Source organism: Marmota monax, unplaced genomic scaffold, assembly GCF_021218885.2.
Source record: "Marmota monax isolate L192 unplaced genomic scaffold, Marmota_monax_Labrador192_F-V1.1 WCK01_AAM20220418_F8-fsc00017, whole genome shotgun sequence".
Lineage (NCBI taxonomy): Eukaryota > Metazoa > Chordata > Mammalia > Rodentia > Sciuridae > Marmota > Marmota monax.
In genome coordinates, this window is record NW_026695241.1 from 19,822,525 (window position 1) to 19,840,207 (window position 17,683).

The 17,683-nt window shown below is 43.4% G+C and overlaps 1 long non-coding RNA gene across 1 annotated transcript; it reads right to left on the reverse strand.

Moving 5' to 3' along the window:
- Window positions 1-5,343: 5,343 nt before the first annotated feature.
- LOC131424021 (uncharacterized) lies at window positions 5,344-9,539 on the reverse strand. Its single transcript, XR_009226391.1, has 2 exons — window positions 9,391-9,539; window positions 5,344-7,953 (listed from the first exon to the last, which is right to left on the reverse strand). It is a non-coding gene; the product is annotated as an uncharacterized LOC131424021 (long non-coding RNA).
- Between the last annotated feature and the right edge of the window lie 8,144 nt (window positions 9,540-17,683).

Below are 17,683 nucleotides of genomic sequence, written 5' to 3' on the forward strand. Positions count from 1 at the left end.
AAACATCTGGTACAATTGGATATGTCATAGAGATACAGCCGCTCCACCCTGTGGGGGGCAGCAGGGCTCACACAGAGTCACTGAGGCATGGTATCTAAGGTCTCTGGTATTTTCAGGAATCCACACAAAATCTTCTAATTTGGGCTGGGGATCTGGTTCAAGTGGTACCGTGCTCGCCTAGCTTGCGTGAGGCACTGGGTTGGATAGAAACAAAATAAAGATATTGTGTTCACCTAAAACTAAAAAATAAATATTAAAAAAATCTTCTAGTTTATTTTTTTAATCAGATAAAAAAAACACAATTTGGCATCAAAAATGTGAGTTATGTGAGTTATGTTATCTTGGATCCTCCAGACCAGATCAGCCTAAACAAGGTCCCTAGAGTAGTCAAAATCATATTAAAAATATAATTTTTAATAGTGAAAAACCTTTTGACAAGGGTGACAAGACCATTGAACAGTGAAAGGACAGTCTTTTCAACCAACAGTGCTGGAAGCCAGGCATGTTGGAGCATGCCTATAATTCCAGTGGCTTGATTTAGGAGGTTCAGGCAGGAGGATCATGAGTTCAAAGCCAGCCTCAGCAACTTAGTGAGACCCTGTCTCTAAATAAAATATTTTTTAAAAGGTCTGGGAATGTGGCTCAGTGGTTAAGCACCCTTGGGTTTAATCCCAGATATAAAAAAAGACACTAAAAGTAAAAACACAATCCAAAGAAAAGGAAAAAATATTTGCAAATACATACTTATCTGACAATGAATTAATATTTAGAATACATAAAGAACTCCTAAAAGTAAATTAAACAGAAAAAGGAAACAATCCAGTTCAAATGTGTGCAAAAGGACTTCAGTAGACATATCTCCAAAGAAGATACACAAATGGCCAAGAAGCACATGAAAAAGATGTTCAATATCACAAATTATTAGGGAAGTACAAATCAAAACTACAATGAGATGTCACCTCACACCCAGGAGGCAGGTTACAACCCTCCAAAATTAATAACTACAGAAAATGACAAGTCTTGTTGAGGATTTGAAGACACCAGAACTCTGCGCTCTGTTAGTGGGAATGTAGATGATGCAGCTGCTGTGGGAAACAGTGTGGCAGTTCCTTAAAAAAAAATCAAAAATAGAATCAACATATGATCCAGAGAGATATTCCACAGCTGGGTGTGCACTCAGAAGAAGTGAATCTGGTCTTGAAAAGGTATTTGCACAGCCCTGACAATAGCAGCATTATTCACAATAGCTAAAAAGCAATCCAGGCATCCATCAACAACAGCTGAACAGCTGGGTGAACCTGTAATCCTGGTAGTTCAGGAGGCTGAGACAGGAGGAACCCAAGTTCAAAGCCAGCCTCAGTAACTTAGCAAGATCCTGTCTCTAAATAAATTTTTAAAAGGGCTGGAGATGTAGCTCAGTGGTTAATCACCTGGGTTCAATTCCCAATACCAAAAAAAAAAAAAAACCACAGATAAATAAATAGGCAAAATGTAGTCTGTCTATACTATTCAGCTTTAACAGGAAGGAAATTCTGACACATATTACAAAATGGATGAACATCTTGCTCAGTGAAATAAGCCAGTTATATGCTGTATGATTCCAATTAAACAAGGTCCCTAGAGTAGTCAAAATCATAGGGACAGAAAGTAGGACAGTAGCTGCCAGGGGTTGAGGGGAAGGGAAATGAGAAGTTATTATTTAATACATATAGAGTTTCAATTTTGGATAAAGAGTTCTAGAGATAGATGGTGGCAACTGCAGAATGTTATGAATGTGTTTAATACCACTGCGCTGTATACTTAAACATGGGTAAGATGGAAAATTTTATGTTACATGTATTTTTACCACAATTGTTTATAATGGAAGAAAAGAATACATTGGAAATCTGAGTAAACTAATGTCAATTAAATACATATATAACTTTTACACTGGGCGTGGTGATGCACACCTATAATCCCAGCTACAAGGAAGCCAAAGCAAGAGGGTAGAAAGTTCAAAGTCAGCCTTGGCAATATAGCCAGATCGTGTCTTAAAAGCTAAAAAGGCTGGGCGGGGGCCTTGGCTCACACCTGTAATCCCAGCAGCTCCGGAGGCTAAGGCAGAAGGATTGTAAATTCAAAGCCAGCCTCAGCAATTTGGCAAGGCCCTAAGCAACTCACTGAGACCCTGTCTCTAAATAAAATACAAAACAGGGTGGGGGTGTGGATCAGTGGTCAAGTGTCCCTCAGTTCAATCTCCCGTCCCTAAATAAATAAAATACTAAAAAGGACTGGGGATGTAGCTCAGTGACAAAGTGTCCCTGGGGTCAATCTCCAGTACTGGGGATGGGGGGATGGATACACACACACACACACACACACACACACACACACACGTCTAATCTTTAGTTAGAAGAGCAAACGACAGGCGCCAAGGGAAAACAAAACTGCTCCCTAGATGAGTTTAGGGGTTCCTTTCAACCCCAGCATCCTTCAGTTCTGGGAATTCCTTTTTTCCCCAGGATGGCAGCCATCCTTTACAGGGTCAACGCTCCAACGTCTCCTAACGCTATTAGAATCCACATACATTAGCAGAAGATCTTGTTCCCCGCGGAGTTTGCACTTTGAGACCCCTGCAAGCGGTCCTTACCAGTCCGATGGGAGACTGTCGTACCTCACAGAGGCCAAAAGGGGGCGCAGGGACTCAACCTTAAGCGTGGAAATCGCCGAGGCGGAGAACCGGCTATGGCGGGGAAGCCTCGCGGTTCGGAGTGCGGTCCTGGGACCCACCGCATTCACCCGAGCTTGTAAGAGAAGCAGAATCTCAGACCCGCCCCAGGCCTCCAACATCGGAGCTAATTAATATACATATTAATGTTGGAGACTGAGGCAGGAGGATTGCAAGTTCAAAGGCAGCCTCAGCAATTTAGCGAGGCTCTAACCAATTCAGCGAGAGCCTGTCTCAAACATTTAAAAATAAAATAAAAATAGAAGAGGGACTGGGCACGTGGCTCAATGGTTGAGTCCCTTTCCCAAAAATAAATCAATATGTAAAGTTTGAAAAGCACTGGTTCAAAGTGTCTAGTCTTAGAAAGGGAAGCCGCAAATCTGGCACATTAGTACTTGTCTGTAATCCCTACTACTCCGGGCTCTGAGACTGGAGGATCACAAGTTCAAGGCCTGCCTGGGCAACTTGGCAAGACCCTGTCTCAAAATAAAAAGAGCTGGGGGATGAAGTTCAGTGGTAAAGTGCCTCTGGGTCCAACCCCTAGAACAAGAGTAGGGACTCCTTCCTGGAAGAAGAGAAGGTCTTGCTGAGCCCTGGAACCTGCTCCTGCAACCAAGCAACCAGCATCTATCCAGGTGGAACTAGAGCGCGGAAGGGGATGTGAAGCATTGTAGGAGTCACAAATGAACTATTCTTCTTCCATTTCAGTAAGTGCTCATTGAGCGCCCACTATGTGTGGGCACCTGGGTTACAATAGTGAGCAAAAAACAGACCCTGTTCTTGCTTCCTGAGCTTTCAGCCTAGTGGGATCACCAAGGGTGTATAAACCCACAAATACACATAACTACAAGCCCCGACCTTGCTGTGCAGGTACAGACGGGGACCCTGAGGGAGCAAAGGCAGGGAAGGGAGGCCAGGGGGTCCTGGTTTACACAGACTGGCCAGGGAAGGCCTGTTGGAGGAAGCGAGCTCTAGCCCCGAGAGCTGAAGGAGTTATCTAGAAAGGAGTCTGAGTTCCTAGCAGGGGGACAGAATGTAAAAGGCCACAGAGCAGAGAGGAACATGGAGCATGCACTCAAGGAACTGAAAGAAGATCAGCCTGGCACGAGGCAAGGTGAGGCCTTAAGAAAGGCAGAAAGCAGCAGGTTCATGGGGGGCAGGGACCAGAGGACACAGCCCACCTCAGACCTCAGAGAGGAGGCCTCCCAGGCCCCACAGTGACTGGTACTTGGTTCCCTTAACATTTCTCCTTTGTCCATTGAGATCCCCTCTGCCCCCTGCCTCCCCAGCCTGCTCTCTCCTCTCCCTGTCTGTAGGAGAAAGGGGAAGAGCAAGAAGATACAGGTGGAGTATTCTTACCCAAAATGCTTAGGACCAGCAGTGTTTTCAATGTCTGAACATATGCATATGCATAATAAGACATCTTAAGGATGCACCCAAGTCCAAGCACAAAATTCCTTTTCATTTTGTAAACTCCTGTACCCACAGCCTGAAGGTAATTTCAGAGTCTTTTTATTGCACAATCTTTTTTCTAAAAGCATAAACTGAGATTTACTTAGGAAAACTGATACCTATTCAAGGGAAAATGGAAGCAATCTTAAAAGAGAGAGATCTTGGGGGCAAAGCAAGGAGTCCACATAAGAGAGAGGAGGTGGGCCATCTCCAGAGGGAGAGGCGGTGTGCCTGTGTTTTGACTGCAACCCAACTTGAGGACTGGGGTTGAATCTTCCACTTGTGGCCAGCTGTAGCTGCTCAAAAGTTTCATATTTGGAAGCATTTCAGATTTCAGATTAGCCATGCTCAATAAGGATTGCTCATGGTATGATGGGGTACTGTATGTATTGATTACACAGCTACATTCCAAAAGCCTAAAGAATGAGCCCACTTCCAACAAAGTAATCTGGAATTACTTTATGCACACTTAGCTGCAAAGATATTTGCAGCATGTCTATAATAGCAAAAAATTTAGAAACTACCCAAAGGTCCAAAACGATGAGATTGGTTAAATGGGATATTTGTAACTAGAAACCCATAAAACACCTAAAAAGTGATTGTATAGAAAAATATTATCTACTCTGTTAAAAATCAGATTACAAAACAGTATTACAGCGTGGTTCTATTGTTGTAAAAACTACATTGTATAAAGTATAAAACAAAAGTACATATTGGAAAATTAGAATAAAAACTATTGACAGTAATTCTCACCATGGTGGGGGTCACAGTTCATTTTTCCTTGCTCTTCTTATTTATATATGTACTTACTTATTTTGTGGTATTGGGGATTGAAGCCAGCAACATTCTACCACTGAGCTACAGCCCTTTTTATTTTATTTTGAGACAGGGTCTCACTAAGTTGCCAAGACTGGCCTCAAATTTGCTATCCTTCTGCCTCAGCCTCCCAGTAGCTGGGATTATAAGCATGTACCACTTTGCCCCACTTCTCTATTTTTTTTTTTTTATTGTCCAACATTTTCAAAGGTTTTTACCAGGAAATCTATTTCCTTTGGAAAGAAAGGGCAAAGCAAAGAGAAAAAAAAATTTAAAAACAAGGGGGTGTTTGCAACTTCCCATTTATTATGTTCTGTTATCTATCTCTAAAAAAATAAAAAGAAAGAAAGACATACTGCTCTGGTGAGAACATTTTAAAAATATTTTTCTTTATTACAAAGCAATATGTGCTTGCCAGAAACAATAAGAAAAAAAAATCAGAAAGTACTGAGAAGCAAAAAAAGAAGAAAATAAGCGCACATTCCCTTCTCCCCAGGGACAATTAAAATTTGCACCTTCATGACCCTTCATACTCTATGGCATTTTTGAGGCACAGTCCCACTCTGGGGTCTTCTCAACAGGGTCCACCTTTGATGCTATTGCTGGAAATTTGCATATGGAAGGAGGCTTCCAGAGTCCTCTGTGATCCCCAAAATCCAAAGGTGGTTTGTCAGGGCCTCAGATTGTCTGGAAGCCTGAATAACAGATTACTTAGCGGTAGATGCCCCTGTCCTTGGCCTGATTTGAAGCACAGAGGACAAGAGCCGTCAAGTGTGGGGACCTAAGTGTGATTCCCGACATGTTGGGGATTGCAACACCCTATTGTTGATGTCGCAACCCAGCTTCCCCTTTGAAAAGAACTCAAAGAAATATACAGCCCAGTTAGTACTTTTCCACCTATGTAGTTGAAGGGAATTAAGATCCGTGGGATTCTCATAACCCTCCCTCCCCCAACCCTTCAATAATTGCTGACAGCTGATCTGGGGTGTCCTCAGTCAGGGCTGGCAGCTGCAGATGCCAGGCCTAGGAGTTCACCAGGTGGGGCAGGACGGCTCTGGGCTGTTCCCACACACAGGCCCCTCATGCACACATACAACAACCACAGGTTTCCTAGACCTGCCAGCACCTAGCCTCTCCTGCCACAGCCCCCTCCTGGGAAGGAGGGCAGGAGGGCCTACCTCTCCTGGCATCCAGCCCTACAGGGTCCACACCCTCAGCACAGCCCTGGAGCAGAAAATGTTCCTAGAGTATGCACGGGCCATTCCTGGGTGTTTCAGATGCTGTGATAATGACTCATGGCCCAGGCCCAGGGCCCACCTCCCCAGCCCCCAGCTCTGTATGTTCACCTGGTCTTATTGCTGTTTGGCAAATTCAATCGCTTTTTTTAACCTCAAAAATTTTGGAAACTCAATTCCCCTTTCTATGGTGCTCCTCTCATCCGAGGTAATACTCTAGCTCCTGCTCATTATGCCTCAGGCACCAGGCATTTTCCAAACCTGTAACATAACAGTCTTGGAGAGAGACATAATTACCCCTACCTCACAGATGACAAAACTGAGGCTCCAAAAAGAAGAGAGATCTGCCCAAGGTCCACAGCAATAGACAGAGATAAGAGTCAATCAGACCTGCCTGACCCAAGGCTCAGGCATCACCCCAAAAGAACAGTGCAGAAGGGAACCCACAGAATATATCATTTCCCCCATTCATTTACAAACAGTTATATAACACTTATTTTGGCCAGGTGCTATTCTAGCACTTTACAAATAAAAATTCAATTCAAAGCCCTAAGAAAACTGAGGCACAGAGAGGAGCATTAACTTCCCCGATGCCACACAGCAAATGTTTGGACATAAAGCTGGCTCTAGAGCCTATGCTGCCTTTCTCCAACCTCAGAGATAGAGGATCACCACCACCACCAATTCTTCCTCCTTTGACCTTTCCACATTGTCACTCTCCTCCTTCTTCTGGGAGTCTGCTTCAAACTTCAAACTTCCTCATCCCACTCTGGGTGGTTTTGGTGTTCTCTTGTGAAACTGGTTTGTGAAACTACTTATTGTGCAAGGACACATTAGATTAGATCATTATCTAGATTCCCACAAAGAACTAAGAGTTCTAGAAAGTTTTTCTAAGCAAAGGCTCAGAGTTGTATCTATAGAAATTAATCAATTAAGAAGCAAGAGCTTGCAGGCCTGTAATCCAGCTACTCTGGAGACTGAGACAGGAGGATCACAAGTCCAAGAACAGCCTAGCAAAATAATAATAATAATAATAATAATAATAAGAGCTGGGGTACAGCTCAGTGTAAAGAACCTTAGTACTGCAAATGAAGAGAAGAAGAAGAAGAAATAGAAATAGAAATTAAGAGCTCTTTTTGTTCCCTGGCCTGTGGCTGAGCACTATGGTGTCTATGGACACAAAGGACCTCAAGGAAATAACTGTAAAAATGACAGCAGATTAGTCCATGCTGTGTGTTGGATCTGTGTACAGACGAATTTCAAAAGATGTCCGGGGGAGGAGTCAGAAACGTTATCTTGAAGGAGGTGGAGTTTAAACTAGGGTTTGAAAGCAGGGCTAGGTTTTGATTTAAAAGAAAAAAAAAAAAAAACCGTCCTAGCAAGAGAAACTGCAGAATGTTTTCCTGCATCCGCATCGACCAGATCCTCAGAAATGAACCAGAGGGAGGAAACACTAGATCGGCTTGTGGTCTTGTTTGTTTTGTCTTTCCAGTGTCGCTCTGCCCACCAGGGTGAATAATGAAAACCTGCCTCAGGCTGCAGCGTCATGGGGACCTTTCTGGAATCGGAGGAGGGCGCGCTGCCTCGCGCCACCACAAGGTGGCAGAGCTGCTATTCTGCTGCTAATCGCTGCGAGTTAGGATCAGCGTAGGCGAAGGATCTCAGACCCCTCCTCAAACTGGTCAGGGGGCCGGCAGCTGGTGGGCACCGGTCTTCTCGGTGTAAGCAGCCTTCATATTCAGCCTGGAGGTTAGAGAAGAAAGACGGTGTGAGAGGAAACTGGGTGAAGCTGAAAGGGAAAAGAGGGAGACGAAAGAAGAGGCGCGCACCACCAGGACCTCCTGCACATGAAAAGATTTTCCAATCAGCAGGACCAGGGTTTGTTTACAGGGACTCTGTCCACCCAGCCTCCTGCTGCAATCTTGGTTTCGAAGAGTTTAATGCTTATCTTGAAAGTGATCAACTGCTAGTCCAAGACTGGTTCCAGAACAGCCAACTCCCTAGACCAGGGTCTCTCTCTGGACAGCCAGTCCAGCCACGATAAGGAGGAATGCCATTAGCTTTAGGGAGTACATACCTCTCGGCCACCACCCATCCCTGGTGTTATGCTGCCAGCTGTGTATGGCAGGAGATGTGTTAGTGGCATCCTTTAGGTTAAATATTACTGAAGTCAATATTTAGCCCAAGTCTACATCCTACCAAGTAAGCCAGGCCACAGGGTACTGAAGCCACAGGAACACATTTAGAATCACCTAAGACACAGTTTGAAGCCAGAAATTTGACTTTTATCGTTCCTAACTAGCTGGGCAAGTTTGAATGGGTGAACCACTTCTATGAGCCTTGGTTTCCCTATTTGTGAAATAATAATCTCTGATGTGCCTTCCAGTGCTGAAATCCTGAAAAACAAATGCTCCTTTGGCCAGAGGAACTAGGGGATGGGGATGGGGATGGGGGAGCGGACATCACGAAGAATTGGCCCCAGTCATCTCCAGGGATTGCAACTAGCTGCCCAGCAGTGGCCACTGCGGCACTGCCCCCGCCCTCCCCCTTCAGGGCCAGGCGGTGCACACCCACGGTTCCACAGAGACTTCTGGAATCTCGCTGGATTCCTCTCAGGAATGTTTATTGCCCTTTACATCTGCAGATCGCTTTACATCAGCAACCCTGCGGCGCGATTATTAATCATCACAATATTCCTCCTCCTGTAAGAGGAATTGCGGGGATCCGGACTTATGAAGGTGAAACCTGCCTGGGATTCACTCAATCACCAGGTAACTCAAGTTAATTAAGCGTTTAATGTAAGCAAAGCGCAAAGAGCCACACAAGTCCAATTACTGCCCGGATCAGAACGGTAGGGGTCCTCAAAGAACGCCAACGATACTCCAATTATGCCACGGGGAGGGGGCCCTTAGAAACTGATGGAAGATCACTCACGAGCCTGATGACAGTGCGGCAAACATTACGACCCCACCCCCACAGTTCTCAGGCCAGGGAGAGGAAACTGGCCTTTCCAAGGTCACTTATCCCCCAAGGAGCAATACTGAACCTCGGTCTTCAAAGCTTTCCACTGCGACATGCGCAAGAATTTTAAATTCAAGTGTACAAAACACAGGCTGGGGGTGGCTGTTCCCATGATTTCCGAGCATACACAGTAAAAACTTGTGACCCCAGATCACGCACCAGGAAGACCGGACAGTCCCCCAGGTCTGCAATGCACCCTCCACGAGCCGAGCCACAAGAACCGTGGCCCGTCCCAGGGTGCCAGCGCCCCCGCCCCGCCTCCGCTCCGGTTCGGGGAAAGCGGGCGGAGACGTCCGGACCTCCGCCGCTTTCCGCGGGGGCGTGGCCTGCCGGGGGCGGGGCGCAGCGGGAGTCCGGCTCCCAGCCTCCTCCCGACCTGCGGCGCCGCGGCTGCGCCAAATATGGGCAGAGCGGAAGCGGCGGGCAGACGTCATGGCGCCGGGTGGGGGCAGCGCTGCGGGGCCGCTGACGGGAGGCGCTGACGGCGCCTACGTGTCACCGTGGAAACCAAACAGTAAATAGAGGACTGGGAGCTCCTGACACCGCCTGCCCCAGCGACCTGGCCTGGAGCAAAAGGCCGGAAGCTGGGAAGGGCCTGGAGAAACCTTGGCCTAGCGGACGAATGCGGGGGCGCGGAGAGGGTGGAGGAGGGCACGCCGAGCTGAGAGAGCGCCCCAACATCCCTTTGGGAGGCTTCTGGAAAGCCAGTTCTCCCTCTGCCCGGCAGCCAGTTGGAGCGGGTCAGGAGTGACAAGAAACCCTCAAGCCACTTCGGAGGGTTTCCATCGGTCTGCAAGGTTGTTGGAGACGTTGCTTTTGCTTTGTTTCTCCTTACTAGTGGCAAAGAGTGCGGGCATTGGAGCCAGGCTGCCAGGAGCTCCACTTCCAGCTCTGCCACTCCAGTTGGATGATGTTGAGCAGATTACACTGAATCATTACCTATAAAACTAAGGATAATAACAGAAACCTCTTTAAAGAGTAGTTGTGGGGATTATTAAGGGAAAACAAAACACAAATATACACCATCACTGCCTGCACCTGGGACGAAGCACTCCAACCTCGCCATGCTTGCTTGGTACACCACATAGTGCTGCATACACTGCTAGGGCATTCCACTCTAAAAAGGCTCCAAGAGAGGAATGCAAGGAGTGTCAAAGCAGAGCATAGCCAATATTGCTAGCTAAGCATCGAATGAGGCATTGTTGGCCCCGTTGGTGCATTTCTATAGCAGTCATTGGATGTCATCAGAGTTTTGAAATTGAAAAGTAGCTTTGAGATTTTTTTTTTTAAGCCCGCCTCTTATATGGCATGGGAAGCAATCCCAAAGAGGTTTGATCACATAAATACATCGTAGGGACTGATTTTAGCATTCTGATAATGTAATTAAGCACTCTGATAATGTAATTAAGCACTTCCAGCTGCCAGCAAGAGTCACAAAGAACTAGATTCAAATCTCAAATCTCTCTTATTTAAGCTTTCCTAGATCATTTTCCTCATCTGTAAAATGAGGATACTAATAATGTCTGCCTCATAGGATTGTCGTGAAGATTAAATGAGAGAATTCATTTGACAAGATAATTATTATATGTCCACTATGATTACAAAACAAATATGATCTCTGATTTAGCATTGCCTATAAAGTGCTTAGCACGACCTGGAATATAACAGGTACGTGTGAAATGTTAGCCATGATGAATATTTTATTCTAAGCCTCCAGGTTCCATCCAAGCATGTGCCTCCAGACAAGCCCTGTGAATTCCTATCTTAGAACCTCTGTTGTGCAATTACCGTGGACTTCACCTCCCCCTGGATTCCACAGGCATAACAACCCAACATGTACAACATGGAACTTACCTTTGTATACCCCAAACCTGTTCCTCTTCCTATAGTCACAAAGTCATTGGTGGAACCACAAGCATCCTTGTGTGTCAAGCCTGGTAAATGTGGGAATGAGCTTGGATTCCTCACTGTCCCTCACCTCCCACATCCACTCAATCACCGAGTCCTGACAGTCCTACCCCCTAATTACCTCTTGTTCACTCTCCATTCCCACCACCAGTACCTTAGTTCAGCCTTCACACAACTGAACTAAGTAAATGCTAGGTTCTCCTTGCTCTGGCCACAGTTACCTCTTCTTGACCTGTCTCTAGCCTCCTCCACTTTGATGCTGCAATACTGATATAAATGAAATCAAATGCAATGTTCTGTAATTTACATCCCCACACTCCCTTCCATCCCCCACCACTTTATAGTCTAGCAAAACCAAATTCATTGTTTTATGAGTCTGTGGTTATACAGTTTAGTCCTCTGCCTTGAATCTCTCCACCCAGCCACTTACAAACCCCATCCACCTTCAAAGCCCAGTTCAGAGGTCACTAGAGATTTCCCCAAGTAGGGTACATCACTCCTTCTTCCATTCATCCCCTGTAACTGATGTTGATTTTTGTTGTTACAGTGTATATTATAATGTTTGTATTTAGGTGTCTGTTTTTCTCCCTTACTAGACCACATACTCTGAAAAGAGGACTGTGTCTTGTTCACATCTGAATTCAACATTTGATAGACAGTGGACACTTAGAAACTGTGTGTGTGTGTGTGTGTGTGTGTGTTATTGTGCACTGAACCTGATGGTACTCTGCCACTGAGCTACACCCATAGCTCCCCCCACCTTTTTTTTTTGTGTGTGTGTGTGTGTGTGTGTGTGACAGGGTCTCACTAAGTTGCCCAGGCTGGCCTGGAATTTATGATCATCCTACTTCAATCTCCCAAAGAGCTAGGATTATAGGAATGCACCATTGCACCAGCTTAGAATTTTTAAAATTTTATTAAATGAAGCCATGTTTGTTCCACTAACCCCATCTTCCTAAAGAATAAAGATAATAACAGCTAACCCTTCTAGTATACTCCTGCATGCCCAGGAACTGTAATAAGCACTTATATATACCAACTTATATTGTATACAGCAATCTCAACAGGTGAACATAATTATCATCTCCATTTTACAGATAGGGAGACTAAGATGCAGAGAGATTAAGGAATTTGCCAAGCTCAAGGAGCCAGGATTCAAAACTAAGTCTGTGCTCTGGACCACTCTCCTATATTGGACCCAATTTCTCAAATCCAGATCATTTATTATATCATCTTGATAAGTTTAGCTATGATTATAGTCACATGATCAACCAAAAAGCCTGTAGATCTGACCATAATTTGTTCTCTAAAGTAAACATGGCAACAACTTAGTTGAGCGTGGGGCATTTACCTTTAGGATAAAGGTGTTGCCTTTTGCTTCTGACCCTTTTAACAAGGCCTTCTTCATATGGACCTGCTTCTGGTGCTTTCTTGTTTGCTGTGCTAGGGATTGACCTCCTGGCCTCAGCATCCTAGGCAAGTGCTCTACCAGTCAACTCTATCCCCATCCAGGGCCTACTTCTAATGTAACCTACAATTAAACCCCTGTGGGTTCTTAGACCTAATCACCTGATTTAAGCAAACACAAGCAGCATGAGCTGAAAGTAAAAAGAGCTTATTAATTAAGTAGAGATGATGGCCATCAGGCCAAGCAGCCTCTTTGGGACAATAGCCAGAGTCCTTTCTGCTCTGCCTCCTCTTAAGCAACTGAATAATGCTTCTAGGACAAAGGAAAGGCAGCTTAGTTTAGTCCATAAGTGGGTGTGTGGAACCACTGAAATGAATTGGGTTGCAACTAAACTGGTTTATATTTTGGATGCTTTTACCTGTGTGCAAAGAAAATGGAAATCTATCCAATCAGACCCCTTCAGACTTTGAACTCAGTCATCAGGATTCAATTCACCTTATTCCCACATGCCTTTCCTCAGGTCTGGATATACTTTCAGCAAATTATGACTATGATAATGACATTGATGTTGAAAATGGTAATTTCTAACCCTTATTCTTTCATTCTCATGCAGTCTAAATTATAGGCTTTATCATTTAGCATACAGGTTGCTTGGAACCAATAAACTCAAACGACTTGTATGATAGTCTGAGTATTTTGTATCAATTAAAATGAAAAATATTATTTTGTTTCTTTGAAGATGATTATTCCCAGATTTATATAGGTGTCCATTCTGCATTTGATGTTGAAACAGTTCCTCAAACTATAGTAAACTTATGGTTTACTTGTATTTTTTTAAACCTTAAAATTCTTTCCCAAGCTAGATAGTTTCTCATCTTAATATTGTAGAACATTTAACAGAAGAGAGTGTGTGTGTGTGTGTGTGTGTGTATTGGGGATCAAACCAGGAAAAAAAAATGGAAATCTATCCAATCAGACCCCTTCAGACTTTGAACTCAGTTGGAATACGGATTCTGATCTGCTTTTCCTCCGGTGGGAATAAGTACCTCTACACAAACTCTACCACCTAACTACACTCCCAGCCGAACATGAACTTTTTCTGGGCTGGGATTGTGGCTCAGCGGTAGAGTGCTCACCTAGCACAGGCGGGACTTGGTTTCGATCCTCAGCACCTCTTAAAAATAAGGGCATTGTGTTGTATCCATCTGAAAAAAAAAAAAAAACTTTTTCAACAAAGAGGCATCTTCTACTCTGGAAGAAATCTATGAAGTACACAGTTAATTTTCACATCTAAATTCTAGCTGGCTCCCTTCACACACTTTTGTAATTTTCATCTGCATTCTTCTATTCAAAAGAACACAGAAGTGATCAAGACAGAAAAGTTCCTATTCTCATTGGACTTGCACTTTGATGGTAATAGGGCGTAAAATTTTATAAAGGAAAAGAAAACATAGATTTATATTGCACACAGTGATCTTGCTGTGAAAAAACAAAGCAGAATGAGATAGTCAGGGGAGAGAGTATGTGCAGAAGGGATCCTAGATAGAAACTTTAGGTAATTTCCTTAATCATCTGAGAATTTTACTGTGCCTTAGTTTCTTTGTCTATTAATTAAAAATAATATAATTTATTTACTTCCACTCACACATGGGGTAGAAGTAAATAAATTATATTATTTATATATTATATTTTATATATAATAATATATATTAAATATAATAATATATATTATATATAATATATATTATTATATCACCCACAGAGGACATATTCATTAACACAGTGCTAAGTGCCAGGTCCTAAGCTAGGCTTGAGGATCCACTAGTGAGCTAAACTGGACAGTCCTCAGAAGGAAATGACCCCCCAGCCACTTCTTGGTACAAAATGACTGTTATTAGAACAAATTGCTAAATGCTTCTCTTTAATTTTGATAATTGCACATGATGCAAAGATGTGCAAAGACAATACAGTATCCATAATCCACAATTCTACAGAGATAAATATGCTTTTTTCTACTCTCTGTCTGTATAAAATTAATTTTGAGCCAGAGCGTACTGGCATTCACATTGAACTTGAATTGGTAAAGGTGACCCAGGGAAGGCAGTGGAGAAATTCCACCAACCAAGGATGGAAGTGGGGTGTTGATTCTGGCCAAACAAAAAAGATGTGAAATCCCCATTGCCTAACATCCTATTAAAGTCAGGAATAGAAATTAAAGAATTTGAGTAGAATGCATTTCTGCTTGTAGAAACAGTGTGGAATTTATTCATTCACCCACAGAGAACATATTCATTAATACTGTGCTATATGCCAGGTCCTAAGCTAGGCTTGAGGAGCCACTAGTGAGCTAAACTGGACAGTCCTCAGAAGGAAATGACCCCCCCCCCCCAGCCACTTCTATGATAAATGGATGTCTTGTATTAAGGTTTTTAACAATGATGTCCTGACATAGTTTTTGTTTGTTTTATTTTATTTTGGCCATACTAGGGGTAAAACTCAGAGTCTTACGCATGCTAAGCAAGTACTATACCACTAAACTTTATCCCCAGCCCTTTCTATTTTATAATATGAGACAGGCTCTCAGGAAGTTCTCCAGGCTGGCCTCCAACTTGCAATCCTCCTCCCTCAGCCTCCTGAGTGGCTAGGATTATAGGCATGCACCACCATACCCTGATGACATGGTTGTTTTGTTGAGACTAGTGTAAGACTATATCTTATGAGGTCAAAGTCTTTTCCAAAAGAAAATTGAAATTTCCAATGTCAATCATCCGCTGTAGTTGTTGAACCTGAGTCAGGAAAAGAGAATTTGGAAGGAGTCCTTTGGCTAGCAAGAGATGGAATTTCTTCTCTCCACACCATAAAAATGGGATCCGTAGAGAGCTTGGCAGGGTGTCAATCCTGTGGGGGACCCCGTGACCTCTAGGAAACTGCTAAAGAGACTCCTTGCTTTAATAAATTCTTGTCAGTGGGACAGCCTGGGCTACGGTGAATTAGAGAAAAGTTCTGTCCAGTCTGTCAAAGGGAAAGCAATAGTATCCCTCTGTAGTCAGCATGGGGTAGCCAGAGGCCATTAGTGAGGTCATGGGATGTTCAGGGATATCCGAGTCCAGCTGCCCTTCTCTATCTGTGAAATTTTGTTTCTTCTTCCTCCTATTATTACTATGCACATAAGGGATGCAGCAGGGTTCCCTATAAGATATATATATATATATATATATATATATATAATATACAAACACACACGCACACATATCACCTTTTTATTTCCAATTCAAATGTTAGTTACATTAGTGTGTAATTAACTTAGGTCATATTTTTAAACTATAAGGTATTTACCCTTTGAACAGTAAACAATGAGCCCAAGGCGGCTTTCATTACTGCCAAACTGGCAAAAATAGCGTACATTGCGTGATGTAGGAGAGCTCCAAAGAGCCATAAGTAAGTTGCTTTCAAATGTCAATTATCATGGGAGGAGCAGGGGATCATAGGTGAGAACAAGCTTAATGGAACTGTCATTTCAAATTAAAACTTTTAACTTGATCGAGTATGATACTCTGTGACCACCCAGTGATTTTCATTATCACCTAAGCATAGGAGACTGGCCTTGAAGCTCCCTTTCCACCCGGCATGTGTAGAAACTTGCTCTCTGGCTTTCAAGCTTGGTGCCTGTGTGACACTTGAGAGCCAGGGTAGAAGGGCACAGTCGTCTCTCTTTGTGGTTTGTACATGTGCGTGTAAGTGCCCCATTACCAGAGGTGTCCCAGACAAAGGTCATGTTCTTCTTTAAGATGATAAAGTTTCTAAGTTAAAACTTATTCACAGTCATGTTGACTTCTTACTGAGCGATTATGTAACTTTTTATTTACAGAATGATCAACCCTTATTTGTGCTCTTTGAGATCTCTTCTGAATTCTTGGAGCCAGCTTGTTCCTGATGTTAAAGCAACTTCAGAAATCACAAAGCACTTTTTACCAAGGGATAGGACAATAGTCCTCTTTTCCTTTTGAGAATAAAATATGCCAACTAAGTATGTAAGCGCTAAAGACTAAAAAGTTGGGGCTTTTTTAACCAAGTGAAAACTTTTTTTAAACTAGTTATTGTTTTGTTTTTTTAATTAGCAGAACTTTTGTTGATTTATTTTGTGGTGCTGGGGATTGAATCCTAGGCTTTGTGCATGCTAGGCAAGCATTCTGCCACCGAGCCACATCCCTAGCCCTTAAATCTAGTTTTGTTTTGTTTTTGATACCAGGGATTGAACCCAGGGGCACTTAACCTCTGAGCCACATCCCCAGCCCTTTTGTATTTTATCTAGAGACAGGGTCTTGCTAACTTGCTCAGGGCCTCACTAAACTGCTGAGGCTGACTTTGAGTTTGCAATTCTCCTGCCTCAGCTTCCCAAGCCACTGGGATTACAGGCGTGTACCACCACACCTAGCTAAACCTAGTTTTAAGAGGCAATTCAACCTGATGGTTTGGACAAAGAGTAGGAAGTAAAGATTCTAATCCCCACAGTAGAATGTTGAGAAAATCATTCTTTCCAACTAGTCTTCACTTTGTTCACCTTTAAGGTAGGAGCATCCCTTCACATAATTTTTTGAGGAATACAAAACTTAAAATAGGGCTAGGTAAACCACTTGCTTAGCATTGTGTGAGTACCTGAGCTCAATCGACTGCACCACATTTTTTAAAAAAAGTTAAACTCATGTGTGCAAATCTTAGCTCTGTTTGCTCAAAGGAGTCCTTTAAGATTAAAACATCTGGGGCTGGGGATGTGGCTCAAGCGGTAACGCGCTCGCCTGGCATGCGTGCGGCCCGGGTTCGATCCTCAGCACCACATACAAAAGAACGTGTTGTATCTGCCGAAAACTAAAAGTAATTAAATAAATATTTTAAAAAAAAAAAAAAAAGATTAAAACATCTGAATTTAGGGTCGGCACAACTAGATTTAAACATTTCTCCCATTGCTACCAAAACAGAAAAAGAAGCAGAAAGACACAGAACCTACTGGACAGATTTCTGCCCCCAGAGCCAGAAAGCAGAGAATTTCAGCAATGCTGAAAGAAGACACATATTTGTAAAATCGCCTCTCCAGTTTCCTTCTCCTCTTTGGTAAGGGATCAGACAGAGGGGTGTGTC